This window comes from Desmodus rotundus, chromosome 7, assembly GCF_022682495.2.
Source record: "Desmodus rotundus isolate HL8 chromosome 7, HLdesRot8A.1, whole genome shotgun sequence".
Classification (NCBI taxonomy): Eukaryota; Metazoa; Chordata; class Mammalia; order Chiroptera; family Phyllostomidae; genus Desmodus; species Desmodus rotundus.
The window spans coordinates 135,931,551-135,944,880 of NC_071393.1; the positions used below are offsets into that span (position 1 = coordinate 135,931,551).

The 13,330-nt window shown below is 56.0% G+C and overlaps 1 protein-coding gene across 4 annotated transcripts in view; it reads left to right on the forward strand.

Moving 5' to 3' along the window:
* Positions 1-13,330, forward strand: part of TRAF3 (TNF receptor associated factor 3) — a 98,364-nt gene that overhangs the window by 31,562 nt on the left and 53,472 nt on the right. Inside the window, exon 1 of one of the 4 annotated variants that reach the window (XM_024568122.4) lies at positions 9,274-9,553. The exons of the other annotated variants lie outside the window; for them this stretch is intronic. The gene's annotated coding sequence lies outside the window, so the exon portion shown is untranslated. Of the gene's footprint in view, positions 1-9,273; positions 9,554-13,330 lie in introns of those variants that run through there. 4 annotated transcript variants of the gene reach the window in all.

Sequence of the window (13,330 nt, forward strand, 5' to 3'; positions counted from 1 at the left end):
ATACTTAAGACTAGAGCATGTGCTGTAAAAACTTCCATTCAAGATACACCTGGTGGGCAACGGTAGCAGGATGGGGGCATCACCCTGAGTTTTGAGGTGACTCCTTGTAGTTTTATAATTACTCTTTTGGGGGGACCACCCGTACTGTAAAAAGTATCTGGTGGCGTTATCTTGGCTGCACACATGTTACGTTTATGGAATCGGAAAGGTTTTCTTTCTTAGAGCCTGTGTCTGCACTTCCCGCGTCTGCCCCTGTGTTGCGCGAGCAAGCGTGTCAGCCTCCCAGCGCGGCCCTGGGCATGTGGGAGGGCCTGTTGCAGGCTTTTGAACAGGTCTCGAAACGTGTCACGTGCGTTCTCTCACTGGGGTTACAAGAGACACTAGGTGTGGCGTGGGGAAACGGTAAGTGGGTGCAGCCCTGGGAGATTTTCCACAGAGTGTCCAGTTCCCAGCGAGGCCCAGCGGGAGGCTGCGTTCAGACGGCCTCATCGCTCTGGAAAAACCACTTCACCGCAGGGGTGTGCGCGGCAGCCGAGGCCGCCCGGCCCGGCGTTGGCACCGTGTAGCCACACGGGCAGCCAGCGCTGTCGGCGCAGATTTTCCGGACTCCGTGTTCCACCTCCAGAAGCCAGCACCCGCAGCGACTGGAAATCCAGCAGCACAGGAAGAACTAGACCTGCCTAACTGAAAGCGCGCGCGTATCTGAAGTAGTTTCTCTTCTTGATTTCGGCCAAGTTAACAGAAGTATCTTCACATCTGTGATTTCTGGTAACTTAATGAGAACACGCTGAACTTTTGGGTCACAATAAATTTCCCATTATGTAAAATATCTTATACACCGGCTGACTCATTGTGAGTGATGAGTAGACACGATTCTCTTCCTGCGGAAAATAGCAACACGTTTCTGTAATGACGCTTTGGCTGGTTACCTGACGGTGCTCAGGCGGCCACATGGCTTTCTGCTGGCGGCGGTGCCAGGGTGGACGGGCCCACAGAAGCCGCTGGCAGCTCTGCCCACGGGGTCAGGGGCCGTTGCCTTCCTCTGAGTCAGTCAGTTGTTTATTTTGTGCTGAGGCTGATTTTTGTTTTTGTGAGTGGTCTGTTCAGTTAAAGAATGTGTTTTCTTTGGCTTCGTTGCCTTCAGGTCCTACGGATCTTCCTGCGTGGTCACGGCGCAGGTGCCTCTGCCCGAGTGTGGTGGAGCTGAGCAATGGGCACGCGGTGGCGGTGATGGTGGGGTCGACAGTTTTCCTAGGGGTACTCTTTCACGGTTAGAAGTACTACACGTGTATCTATTTGCAATTGATATTCTACATTAAAGGGAAAATCCATTTTTTTCTTGAAAAATTGTTGAGCTCTGAGATACTGATGGGAAAAAGTTACCAAAACCAGTTATGAGGCCCTGACTGGTGTGACTCAGTGGGGTGGGCGTCATTCCACCCAGTGAAGGGTCGCTGGTTTGGTTCCCGGTCAGGGCGTGTGCCTGGGTGGCGGGTTCGGCCGGTCAGGGCGCACGAGAGGCAACAGACTGATGTTTCTCTCTCACATCGATGTTCCCTCCCTCTCTTTCTCCCTCCCTCCCCACCTCCCTCTCTTTCTCTAAAAATAAATAAGGTCTTTAAAAAATACTTATGAGTTGTTTTGAATAGCAAGAAGCTTATTTAAAATTATTTGGAAGGGGTACCCTCAAAATAGTACATTTTGAGGGGCAAAATTTTTCTTTTTTGTTTCTTTGAGGTGGTGAGCTATGTCTCATAAAGTGATGCTACTTTGCCTGTTCCGCCTTTGGCTGGATTGTGTCGGCTTTTTGAAGACACCTTCGCTGCGGTGGTCTCACAGCGGCTGCTCATCAGCTTTCTGCGCCCGGCCTGGGGTTTCCGCATATCGCCAGGGCTGTGCCGCCGCCCGTCGTGGGCACTTCGTGGAAATGGCATTGTGCAGCGCGTGTCTGTGGGACTGGCTGCTCTCGCTCAGCCTCCTGTTTGCAGGGTCCGTCCGCGCCCTGGAAGGCGGTGCTCCTGCTCACAGATGCAGCTCCTGCGGGGCATCCCTCGCCCATCGGCGGCAGGCGGGTGTCTGCCCCTTCGGGCCGTCGTGAGTGGTGCTGCTTGGATCGGCCGTGTGCCCGTTTTCATTTACCTCGGGTGCGTACCTGGGAGTTTGCATCCGCTCTTGATGCTTCCTTGAGCTACTGTTTAGGTTCTGATTTATGTTTGTAAAGAGGCTCTGCTCCTTGTCTCTGGGGCTTCTTGGACCGTGGCTGGGGACTTGGTGGCTCCTGTTTTGTGCTCGAAGGCCCTGAGCTGCCTGTCCCTACACAGTCGTGTCTGTCTTTCCTGAGACTGGATGGCACCTGACGGCCACCGCAGGGTCGTGTCAGACGGGACCCTGCTAGTTGCCGGCAGACACCGCGTCTGCTCTGTGTCTCAGCCAGCGGCATCTTGTCTGTAGCTCGTACTCTACTTACGTGCTTCCCCCCGCCCCCTCCTCCTCCTCGGCAGCACCCTTTGTCCTTCAGGTCCAGCAGCAGGGGCGTGGCTGCCAAGCTGTCTGCACTTCCCATGGGACAGTTTACCACCCACTCCTGGCTCTTTCTCCTGGCAGTGGTGGTGACTGGGTTGCCTGGTTTTGAAGTAGTAAACATGTTAGATCGTAGTGATAACCTTGAGCATTTTGTTAAGTGTCCAAATGAGCCCTTCCGTGATTTGTATCCAATTCATGTAAATGTGCAGTAACACTGTTAGCTGCTTGCCGGAGTTAGATTACGAATTTCGTTGTGGCTATTTGGTTAAGGAGCGGACTCCGCTGTGGTCATTCCGATGAATGGTGAGAGGCTGGAGGCCCTCCTCGTGCACTCGCCCCGAGGGACGCTGGGAGAGAGCACCGAGCGCGGCGGCGGCGCAGAGACTGGCTGTGTTTGCTAACAGTTGTGCCTCACATCTTGCGCTTACACTTTTGGGAACCCTTCACTCGCATCACATTAGTTAAAAATCGTTTCCTGGGGTGTCCAACCTTTTGGCGTCCCTGGGCCACACTGGAAGAAGAGTTGTCTTGGGCCACACATTAAATACTTTGCAACACTTAATCACAAAAAAACCTCTAACATTTTACGTAAATTTATGATTTTGCGTTCAGCTGCATTCAGAGCCATCCCGGGCCGTGTGCGGCCTGCAGGCCGTGGGCTGGACACCCCTCAGGATGGGCCTCCCCTTTCCCTGCTGTAGACAAATCCAGGTTCCGAAGGGTGAGCGCCTGGCTGGGAGGGTCAGTGCTGGAGGGAGGCAGATGCCCTGTCTGCTCTGCACCCCACCCCTGTGGGCCCAGGGCAGGCAGGGGGTGGGGAGACCAGGCCGCCCCTCTGCAGTGCGCTTGGCAGTCCCCCTCCCTGGTCTCTACCGTGGTGACGACAGGAAAGCACTGAGCCTGCTCACTGCCCTTGGCTTTCAGATGGTTGACCCGGAAGCAGTTTGAATGGTCTTCTAGCAGGCTCCTCCTCATCACCCCACTGGCCCTAGACACCCCCGACCCCCTACTGGTTTCTCTCCACCAGTGCGCACTCCCTCCAATGTAGTTCTCGCTGCTGGGACAGGTCTCAGCCTCCCACCCCCACCCTGCCAATGCTGACCTCACCCCTCTAGGTGCTGTCTCTGCCAGGAGGCAAGAGTGTGGATTGGTAGGAGCCCCTGCTGGCTCCTTTGACCTCCTGTGAGAGCCCAGTTGGGCTGGAGCACAGGGTTCTGGCTCCCCAGGCTCAGGGCCTCGGACCCGTGAGTTGGGGAGAGTATATTACCGAGTTGGACTGGCTGGGGCTGGCAGGCTGAGGCTGCCTCAGAGGACCAGCCTTGATCTCTGGTTGAAAGGCAGAGTTGCCGGGGTGCCCAGGCCTCCATGTGCCCAGAGGTGTTTGATGCGAGTCCCTCTGAGGCTGCTGCACCGAGTACAAAGCTCAGTGACGGCAGAGAAACTTCCTCGAGCTGCCCCTCCACCTGCTTCTGATCGCCCACCCCGTGCTGTGAGGCGGTCCAGTCAGCCAGGAATCTGCCTGTGCTCCGAAATGCTCTCACATCTCATCTTCGGGAGAGGTCAGAGTTGGGAAGCTGCAGCATAGCCTCGAATCTGAACCCCCCCCCAGTCAGGCCTCAGGGAAGCCTCATCCTTTCCTGTGGATGTCGGTGAACTTGGGTTGGGGGCCTCGGGGGGCCTGTGGCTCAGAGCCTGGGTTAGCCCCTGGCTCTCTCGCCTGGGCTGGCCCTTGGTCTCCCTGGGCCTTGGTGTCCTCAGCTGCCTGAGAGCAGCAGGTGGAGCCATGGTGGCCAACCTGTGGGGGACCCTCCACAAGGACCTGCTTCAGAGGGGGCGCACCACCACTGCAGGGACAAAGGTGCTGCCTCTGCAGGCGGGGCTCCAGTGGGGTCAGATCCAGCAAGGCCACTGCCTGTGGTGTGGGGACTGCTGGGGGTGACAGGCCAGAGGAAGGGCTTCCCCATGGGGGTGGGAAGGGGGTGGGGGAGAAGGGGGAGCTAGCGCCGTGAGGGGTTCGGCCGAGGAGGGTTTGCGGGGGTTCCACGGGTCATGTGGTGGTACGAGACCTGGGGTGACCATTGTGCTCACCCGCCCTCTCCCAGCACCTGCTCAGGGTCAGACAGGACACGGCCGGACAGCCCCTACCGGGAGGGGTCACCAGAGCTGCTGGAGGACGGCTGTTACCTTTGAGCGGTGTGTGGTGGTGGTGCCCTGCTAGGCCCGGAGTCTGCCGCTCCCAAGCACGCGAGGCCCCTGCGCCTCAGGCACCAGGTACTCGTGCGCCCGTCTGTCGCAGAGGTGGCAGGGCCCGCCGGGCTCAGCAGAGCCGCGTGTACCTGGAGGGGCTCCTCTCACCTCCCTTTGCCCAGCAGAGCTCTGTGCTTCAGCTCCTGGTCAGTGTCCTTCTGGAGGCTTCCTTGGAACCCAGAGCTCCCGTTCTTCACCCCCCACCCATATGCTGGTCCTCCTCACGCCCCCCACCCGTGGCTATACTGGCCGTCCTCACTCGAGGAGTGACTTGGTCCCCACTGCTCTCCCCTGGGAGCATGTCCCTCAGGATGCTGAGACCTGCCTCCTGCGGCACGTGGCTCCTGCTCCCTGAGTGCAGTGAACAATCGAATGGAAATCGGCGGTCGCTCCATGAGTGTGCTGCTCGTTCAAGTCCCTTTTTCTGATTTTGGTTTGGGTGGTTTTTCTGGCTTGGTCATTGGTTTGAGTTTCGCGCGCTCTGACAGATCGCGGTGTTGCTGTGCCGTGAAGGTAGCGGCGTGCAGGTGGCCGCGGCCCACAGAGGAAGTGGAAGTGCTCCCTGCTCTGCAAGGAGAGTCCCTGCCACCCCTGCCGCTCCTCAGGGAGCGTGGATGTGGGGCTGGGCAGCAGGTGGAAGGACTGCCCCAGGCGCCGGGGACCGAGGCTGCGCGTCTCCACGAACACTCCCTCCAGCCCCACGGGCTCACCCCACAGCACAGGGCACGGCCGTCCTCCAGTGAAAACCACAGACTTGTGGCCTCTAGGAAACAGGCTGGGAATCTAGAAACGCACCGCCCCCAGGGGGTTGCCACGGTGTTTTAAGAGGACCGCACAAAATCTTTGTGATTCAAAGGCAGCTTCCTGTGTGCGGAGTGCCTCCCTCGCTCTTGCTGGGAGGTTGGTAGCTCTCAGAAAGACTGCAATGCAGCCCTCACCCAAGTCTCCGTGAGCGTGGAAGCGGCCGGGGGCAGGTCGGCCGTGCCCTTCACAGCCACCCGCCGGGGCCTGCAGGCTGAAGCTGGAGAGGATGCAGGCAGTGCCCCCTGGCCGCGGCCACCGCGTGGTGAGAGGGGACGGCATTTGGGGAGGCTGTGGCCGCCACGGTGGGGCTGCCGCAGCGTGCAGCCCCCGCGAGTGGCCGGTGCAGTGGCTGCCCGGGAACGGGGAGCTAGGGATGCCTGTGCTCGGAGACCCTGTTCTCTCTCTTTCCTGCTCACGTGGCTTATGAGAAGGTAAGGGGTTTGAAAGTCACGCTGTCAGTGTATGCACAGCATGTATTTCAAATGTTTATCCCTAGTAATAAAGGTGAAGGATTAGGATCCAGGAGATCTCTTCTGCACCTAAGAAATGAAACTTCGGTTTCTTACTAAGGACAGTTTGGAAATTGGAATGGTCATTTTGTTCATCGTTGGCACGTGCCGTCCAAATGATTATTGAAGATGTTCTTTAGAGAGATTTGCTTTTTCTTTGACTTGCTACCCTCCAGAGATGGAGAAACGATGTCACTTATTTGCTGTTTTACCTGAAACAGTGTGACACTTCCATTGCTCCGTCTCAAAAAATCTCAGCCGTGTGCGGTGGGCGATGGGGTCTGATTCCCTCAGTTGCTGGCCTGCAGATGAGCACTGTCGGGGGGGCGGGCTCTGTGCTTGTGGGGGGGTCCGGGCACTGCCTGCAGCTGCGCCTCTGGGTTCACTCTGAAGCGAGGCTGAGAGTCAGAGCTCAGATTTGTTCTGTGATGAATCGGTGGCCCCAAACCGCACCAAATGCATTGTGAGTGGTCATTTATATGTCCAAGGCCAAGAAATAGGGTGCCAGGGTTGCCATGGCGACTGCATCCGTTCTGGGAAGCTCATGAATGGGATCTGAACCTGCTGGTGTTTTAAGTGAGAGGCTCCAGTGGAGCGGCCGCAGTGGCAATTAGTGTAAATACAGCCAGCTGCTGTGTGCAGCACGCTCTCTCTCCCTTTACCCGAGTTGTCTGCTCAGCTCACTCTTGCCTGCACTCGCCTGGGTCTCCGTCCTGCGGCGGACTGCGGGGGGGATGGTTTTTGCAGCCTTGGGCCGGCGGTCCAGCCCATGTGCGTGCAGCAGCCCAGTGCTGATCGCTGGCGTGTGGCTCTGGCAGGGCTTTCTCTCTGTGTGATCAGCCTCTCTCTGGCAGCACACTGCAGGGCTCTCTGAGAGCCCGGCTCCTGGGCAGCGGCCCTGCTGTCCCTCCTCCCCGGTAGCTGGCAGGAAGACAGGGAGGCCCACGTCAGAAAGAGCCACGTCCCGATGCCCGCTGGCGAGCGTGACCGAGGCCAATGGCCCCGTCGCCGCAGGGCTGTGTGCTGTGTGTTGGAGATATGCGTGGTATGTCTTTGAAAGCCAGTCCCCCTTGCGTATCTGCACCAACGTCGTGACCACAGGGGACCGATGCGTCTGCTGTTAGTGTTTGGGAAAGGCCTCCAGGCAGCCCGGCCACGTGGCCTCCCCCTCTTCCCCTGGCATGGCGGGGCAGTGGCTCCTCAGAGAACCCGCCAGGCTCCAGCAGGACGAGCTGCACTTCTGCGGAGCTCCTCCTCCCCTCAGTGAGCGCACAGATCCCGGAGTTTGAAGTTCAGGCTTGAAGATGGCTGGAACTCTCAGGCTCCCGCCAGTGGGCGTGTTGCGGTGACTCACCTACAGGCCTCAGTTCAGAGTCTCCATTTAATCCGGTCCCTTTATTTGGAGGACGGGGACACTGAGGCCCGAGGGGTGAGGCCCCTGGGCGAGGTCCCACAGCAGGTCAGAACCAGACGTGGGCCGGAAGCCGCCCCCAGGCTCTGCTCGCTTGCAGGGACGCTTTCCTCACAGAGGACGTTTGCGCTCTGCCAGCGGTTCTGCTTCCTGCCAGTTACTGGGCTTCTCTGCTCAGGGTGCAGGAGGCCTCAAGCCGAGTGGTGGTGAGCCCCGGCCTCAGCGTCCAGATAAATTCTGCCTGTCCATGGTGGGCTTTTAAAAAACATTTCATTAATTTATCTGTGGAGAGAGGGAAAGGGAGGGCGACAGAGAGGGAGAGGCACACATTGATCAGTTGCCTCTTGTACGCACCCTGACTGGGGACCTGACTGGCAGCCCAGGTATGTGCCCTGCCTGGGAATCGAACCAGCGACCTTTTGGCGTATGGGATGACGCTCAACCCACAGAGCCACCCCATCCAGGGACTGTCTGATGTCTGTAGAGAAGCTAAGTGTCCAGTGGTCACAGGGCAAGGAGTGGGGATGTGTGTGTGAGTCTGAATCATAACCTGTTAAACCAAGGTCACGATACTGTGTTTTCTTAATTTTTAAAAAAAGACTTTGTTTATTTATTTTTAGAGAGGGGACAGGAGGGAGAAAGAGAGGAAGGGAAACATCAGTGTGTGGTTGCTTCTCATGCACCCTCTACTGGGAACCTGGCCAGCATGTGTCCTGACTGGGAATTGAACCGGCGACCCTTTGGTTCACAGGCTGGTGCTCAATCCATTGAGCCATACCAGCCAGGGCTGCAATACTGTATTTTCTAAGACAGAACAACGAAGTCCTATAGGTACAGCTTACAAGTTACAACTTACTACAAGGAATAAGAGATTCAGCTTATAAGGCTTGAAATACAAACTGATTTTTAGCTAGAGGCCAGTTAACAGAATTTTAATTGGCCAGCCTCCAAGAAGATTGAGGTTTTGCTGTAGAGCTCAGGGTAAGAGACTGTATTTTCTGAAGTGGCCTCATTGACGGCGCCTGCCATCCCATGTGCTCTCCCATCAGCACTTTGGCCGGGAGGTGGGGTCTCCGTCCCTCCCCTGAAGACCTGGGTCAGGTTTGTGACCCGCCACACCCCTGGCAAGGCAGGAGTGATGCTGCATGGCTGCCATGCTAGGTCTCAAGGAGTGTACAGTGTTTGCCTGGCTTTTTTGGGGGGGGCACTTGCTCTGGGGACACCCAGCTGCCGTGCTGTGAAGCAGCCCTGTGAGCCCCCGAGGAGGACCATGGGACTCGGCCGCCAGCATGTGAGCGCACGGTTCTCAGCGGTCCCTGGCTCTCCACTGCTCATTTGCCAGCCAAGATCCCACACGCCGGCGCAGGGTGTGCCCCATGCGCCGTCCTCCCTCCACAATTCAACCCGCAGAATAGTCAGCGGGACAGTGCGTGGCTCTTACACTCCTTTGGGGTAATTTATCGTGAAGCCTGGTTGCTGGAATCCTTAGGGTCTCTATTCACCAATATTAGGGCGTTTTAGTACATGCTAAAGACAGAAAACATATGAAATCAGTGCTTTTGGGATAATTAGCCTTCACATTTTAACAGCTCTTGAAAATAATTTGCATACCAGGAACTGCACCCTGTCATAGTGCACAACTCAGCACTGTTTCGTGTGTTCCCAGGTGTGCACCCAGAGCACCCAGAGCACCCCCACCCCACGGTGAGCTGAGGCTCTCAGCCTGTTTGCTCAGCAGACCAGTCAGATCGAAAGGCGGGGTCACTGTGCGTTGTTTTGTGGGGTGCCGCGTGTCTGGGCCCCAGCAGCCCGAGGCCGAGACTGGGGGTGTGAGAATTCGGGAGAGCGCAGGGGTGGCCTGACGGGGGAGGTGGTTTTGCGGCAGCACCTCTGAAGCCTCTGTTCCATGCCTGGGGTTCCTGTTGGGTCTTTGGTAAGAGGTGAGCTTTAAACTGTGTTTCCCTGCAGGGGCAATGGCGGAGGGTTTCAGGGACAGAGACTGTGCTGCACAGGGAGAGGCGTGTCCAGGCCCACCCCGAGGTGGGGTGCTGGGGTGCAGGTGAGCATCAGCACAGCCCATGCAGGTGCACCCATGCCTTCCTCCCCTCTGTCCGTGCGTCCGTGCTCGCCCGCAGGTCCTGTCCACCCTCCCGTGGGCGTGTGCTCTTTCATTCCCACACCTGCACTTGGAAAGTTGATCGATATCCTGGGCAGGGCTGCTAGCAGCTGGGACTAGCGCTCAGCACCCTTTCTCTGCCGAAGGCCATCTGACAGCACATCAGGCCTTGTGGGCCTGCCCTGCCTCTCTGCTGCGGTGGACGGCGCGCATGGCTGTGTCCCAGTAAAATGAGGCCCGGGACTCTGGGTCGTCCTCTGCCTGGCCCTGGCCTAGGTGGGTACATCCAGGCCGCTGCCTGGGCTTTGGTCCTGCCTGGCCCTGCGCAGGCTGGTGGTGGTCGGGGCATTCCCACGGCACCTGCCCGTTGGCGCCCTCCATCCTGAAGGCTCCGTGAGGGCAGGAAGTACAGTTCCCATGGCTGGGTCTTGGCTCAGCAGTGACAGGAACCCAGTAAAGGGCCGAGTAACTTTGGATCCCTGCAGATGTGCAGGACCGTCACAGATGTGGGGATGGTGAGCAGAGAGGACAGAGGAGGAGGAAGGTGGGGGCAGGTCCTGTGGCACCCACTGCTCAGCAGGCAGATGGAAGCCTGGGAAAATGCAGCGTGGTGGGAAGGAGGTGGGAATGCAGTCCTTGGAGGTCCCCTCTGGCGGCCTGCAGGGCCAGCATGCTGCCAGACGTAGGGGAGAGAATGGGAGCGCCCTTCCTGAGAGAGAGCTGTGTCAAGCACCCAACCCTCCCAGCGGAGGAGCGCCCCTGCTGTCAGTCCCTCAGGTCTCGAGGACACTGGTCTCCTTGATAGGAGGGTCATGTGACCTAGAGTCTGAGTCAGGTCTCCAAACAAGTGCCTTCGCACTTGGCCTTGCAGTTCCTATGCGTTCAGATGAGCTGAAACCCCAGAGGAAAAACTGACCGGAGCTGCCACCGACTCGGCAAGCGAGTCAGGCCCTGGGGTGAGAGACCTGTGATGAACCCACACGAAATTCAACAGCATGATCTCGTTAAACTTGCTCTTCGCCTTGGAACAAGAGCAAGTACTACAACTGAAGGAGGTCGGTGTCCTGGTTTGTCAAAACGGCGATGTGCACTTAACAGTGACGTTTCACGCAGATAAGCCCTGCATGTGCTGCAGGACGGCGTTTAGTGACCGTCAGGGTTGCTCTGCAGGGTCCTCAGACACAGGCTGGAGTAGGCTCCCCCGCGGCCCCAGCCCATGCTCAGCCACCGGCATCTCCGTTGCAAGGCGGGCTCTGTTTCCCTACGCCATGCTGCTGCACTGCGAGGAGACGCCACTGGAGACAGAGGCTGTGGAATGTCGAAGCCTCGGAGAGAATCTTGTGCAGTCCTGTCCGCCCAGCCCAGGTCGCAGTCGGTCTGCTCTCCTGCCTGCGTGAGGCCTGCTGCCCCTCTCGATGGTCTGGGGCTGCCTTCTTTGGAAGGGTCCTGCTCCAACCCCAGCCGTGGGGCTTGTTGCCCAGGGTACAGGTCTTAGCTTCTCACCTCTACTTCAAACACACAGCCCCTACAGCTTCGTTCTCCATCTCATTCTGTCTGGGGTTTCGAAAATGTCTGATCGTGCTGGACAGACGGCCTGACCACCGACAGGAGTGGTGTGGAACACAGTCACTTCCTGGGTTCAGGTCCGCTCCCCTGAAGATCCTGGTTATTAATTTGGATCAAGGTATCTGTTCCGAGTTGTGGAAAAACAGCTCCTGTATCACTTTGAAGTGTAATTTATGCCTGAAGTGAATTGCTTGCAGAGGGTTAGTTTGTTGCTTGGAAGGAGGTGTGAGAAAAGTGTCTTTTTACCAAACACATTTTCTGAGCTCTGGCCCATAACCCATTTAATTAATCTTCAAGCACTAATATTTACCAACATATTTATTTTATGTATATATACTTTTATGTATGTTAGTATCATCTTGCTTGATGCATATTAGTGTATATGTATGTGTGTATATTACGTATATACTAATTACTGTCAAGCTGAAATACAGCAAAAAGTTCAGTACCCTAGAATCGTAATGGAATTTTTTTCCTGTTTAACTTATAAAATGAGATATTGAACTGATGTTCAATACTGAGCCGCTTTTAAACACTTGACTTAAAAAATGTTAAATATATTGGGCAACTGGTTAATGAGGTCACCGGTTTCCAGTGTACACTCCTGTACCGTGTCAGCCGAGCACCATGCCTGCACCCACCACCCACAGTCAGACCACCTCCCATCACCCCGTGCTCGGCCCCTCCCCCTTTATCTCCCCTGTTCCCCCCCACATCCCCCCAGCAGCTCACTGTTGTCTGTGCCTGTGAATGTGTGTTCATTTGTCCCCTTTGTTCATTTCTGTTTTATCTCCTGCGTATGAGTGACGTGTGGTTCTTGACGGTTTTTGTCCGGCTTTTTCGCTAGCGTGTTCTCAGGGTCCACCCGTGCTGTCGCAGACACTTCATCTTTTCCGGCTGAGCGGTGTCCGCTGTGAGTGGTGTGCACCACCTCTTCCTTCTGGGCCTCTGTCGGAGGACGCCGGGTTGTTCCCCAGTCTCGGCCACCGCGAGCAATGCCGCAGTGAACACAGGGGCGTGTGTGTTTTCCCAAACATATGTTCTCAAACTTTCGGGGGAGATGTTCAGAAGAGGGGTGCAGGGTCACAGGGTAACTCTCGCCTCGCGTCCTGAGGAGCTCCCGTGGTGTCTCCCACAGCGGCTGCACCAGCTCGCGCTCCCACCAGCGGCGAGGGAGGCCCCTTCTCCTGCACAGCCTCTCCAACCCCGGGACGGCCTGTCTTGGGGATGACAGCCATGCTGACAGGGGTGAGGGGCATCTCATGCGGTGCTGATTTGCATTTTCCTCACGACCAGTGAAGTTGAGCAAGTTTCCTGCATCTGTTGACTGTTGGACATCTTCTTGGGAGAAGTGTCTGTTCAGGCTCTCTGCCCATTTTTAAAGTGGGTTGTTTGTTTATTTGCTGTTAAGTTGTATGAGTTCTTTATACATTTTGGATATTAACTGCTTATTGGAGGTGTCATCTGCAGTGTCTCCCCCTGTTCTGTTGTTGCCCTTTGGTTGATGGTTTCTTTTGATGTACAGAAGCTTTTAGTTTAATATAGTTCCATTCAGTTATTTTTGCTTTTACTTCCCTTGCTGTTGAGGTCAAGTTAATAAAGTCCTCACTAAGACCGAGGTCCGTAAGTTTAGTATCTGTGTTTTCTTCTATGTATTTTCTTATTTCATGCTTTAATATTAGGTCATCGGTCCGTTTTGAGTTAATTTTGTGTGGTGACAGAAAGCAGTCTAGTTTCATTGTTATGCATTACACTTGGTTTTGTTTTTAAATATATTTCATTGATTATGCTATTACAGTTGTCCCAATTTTCCCCCATTGCTCCCCTCTACCCAGGCCCACCTTCCTTCCAGCAGTTCCCCCCTCCGAGTTCATAGCCATGGGTCGTGCACATCATTCCCTTGGCTTCTCCACCTCCTCTCCCGTACATCCCCGTCTATTCTCTACCTGCCAATCTGTGCTGCTTATCGCCTGTGCCTTTCCCCAACTCTTCCCCTTGCCCCTCGAAGCTGATAACCCTCCAAGTGATCTCCCTGTGATTCTGCTCCCGTTCTGCTTGTTTGCTTCGTTTTTTAGATTCAGCTGTTGATAGTTGTTGCCATTTTAATGCTCATAGTTTTAATCTTCTTTTTGTTAAATAAGTCCCTTTAACATT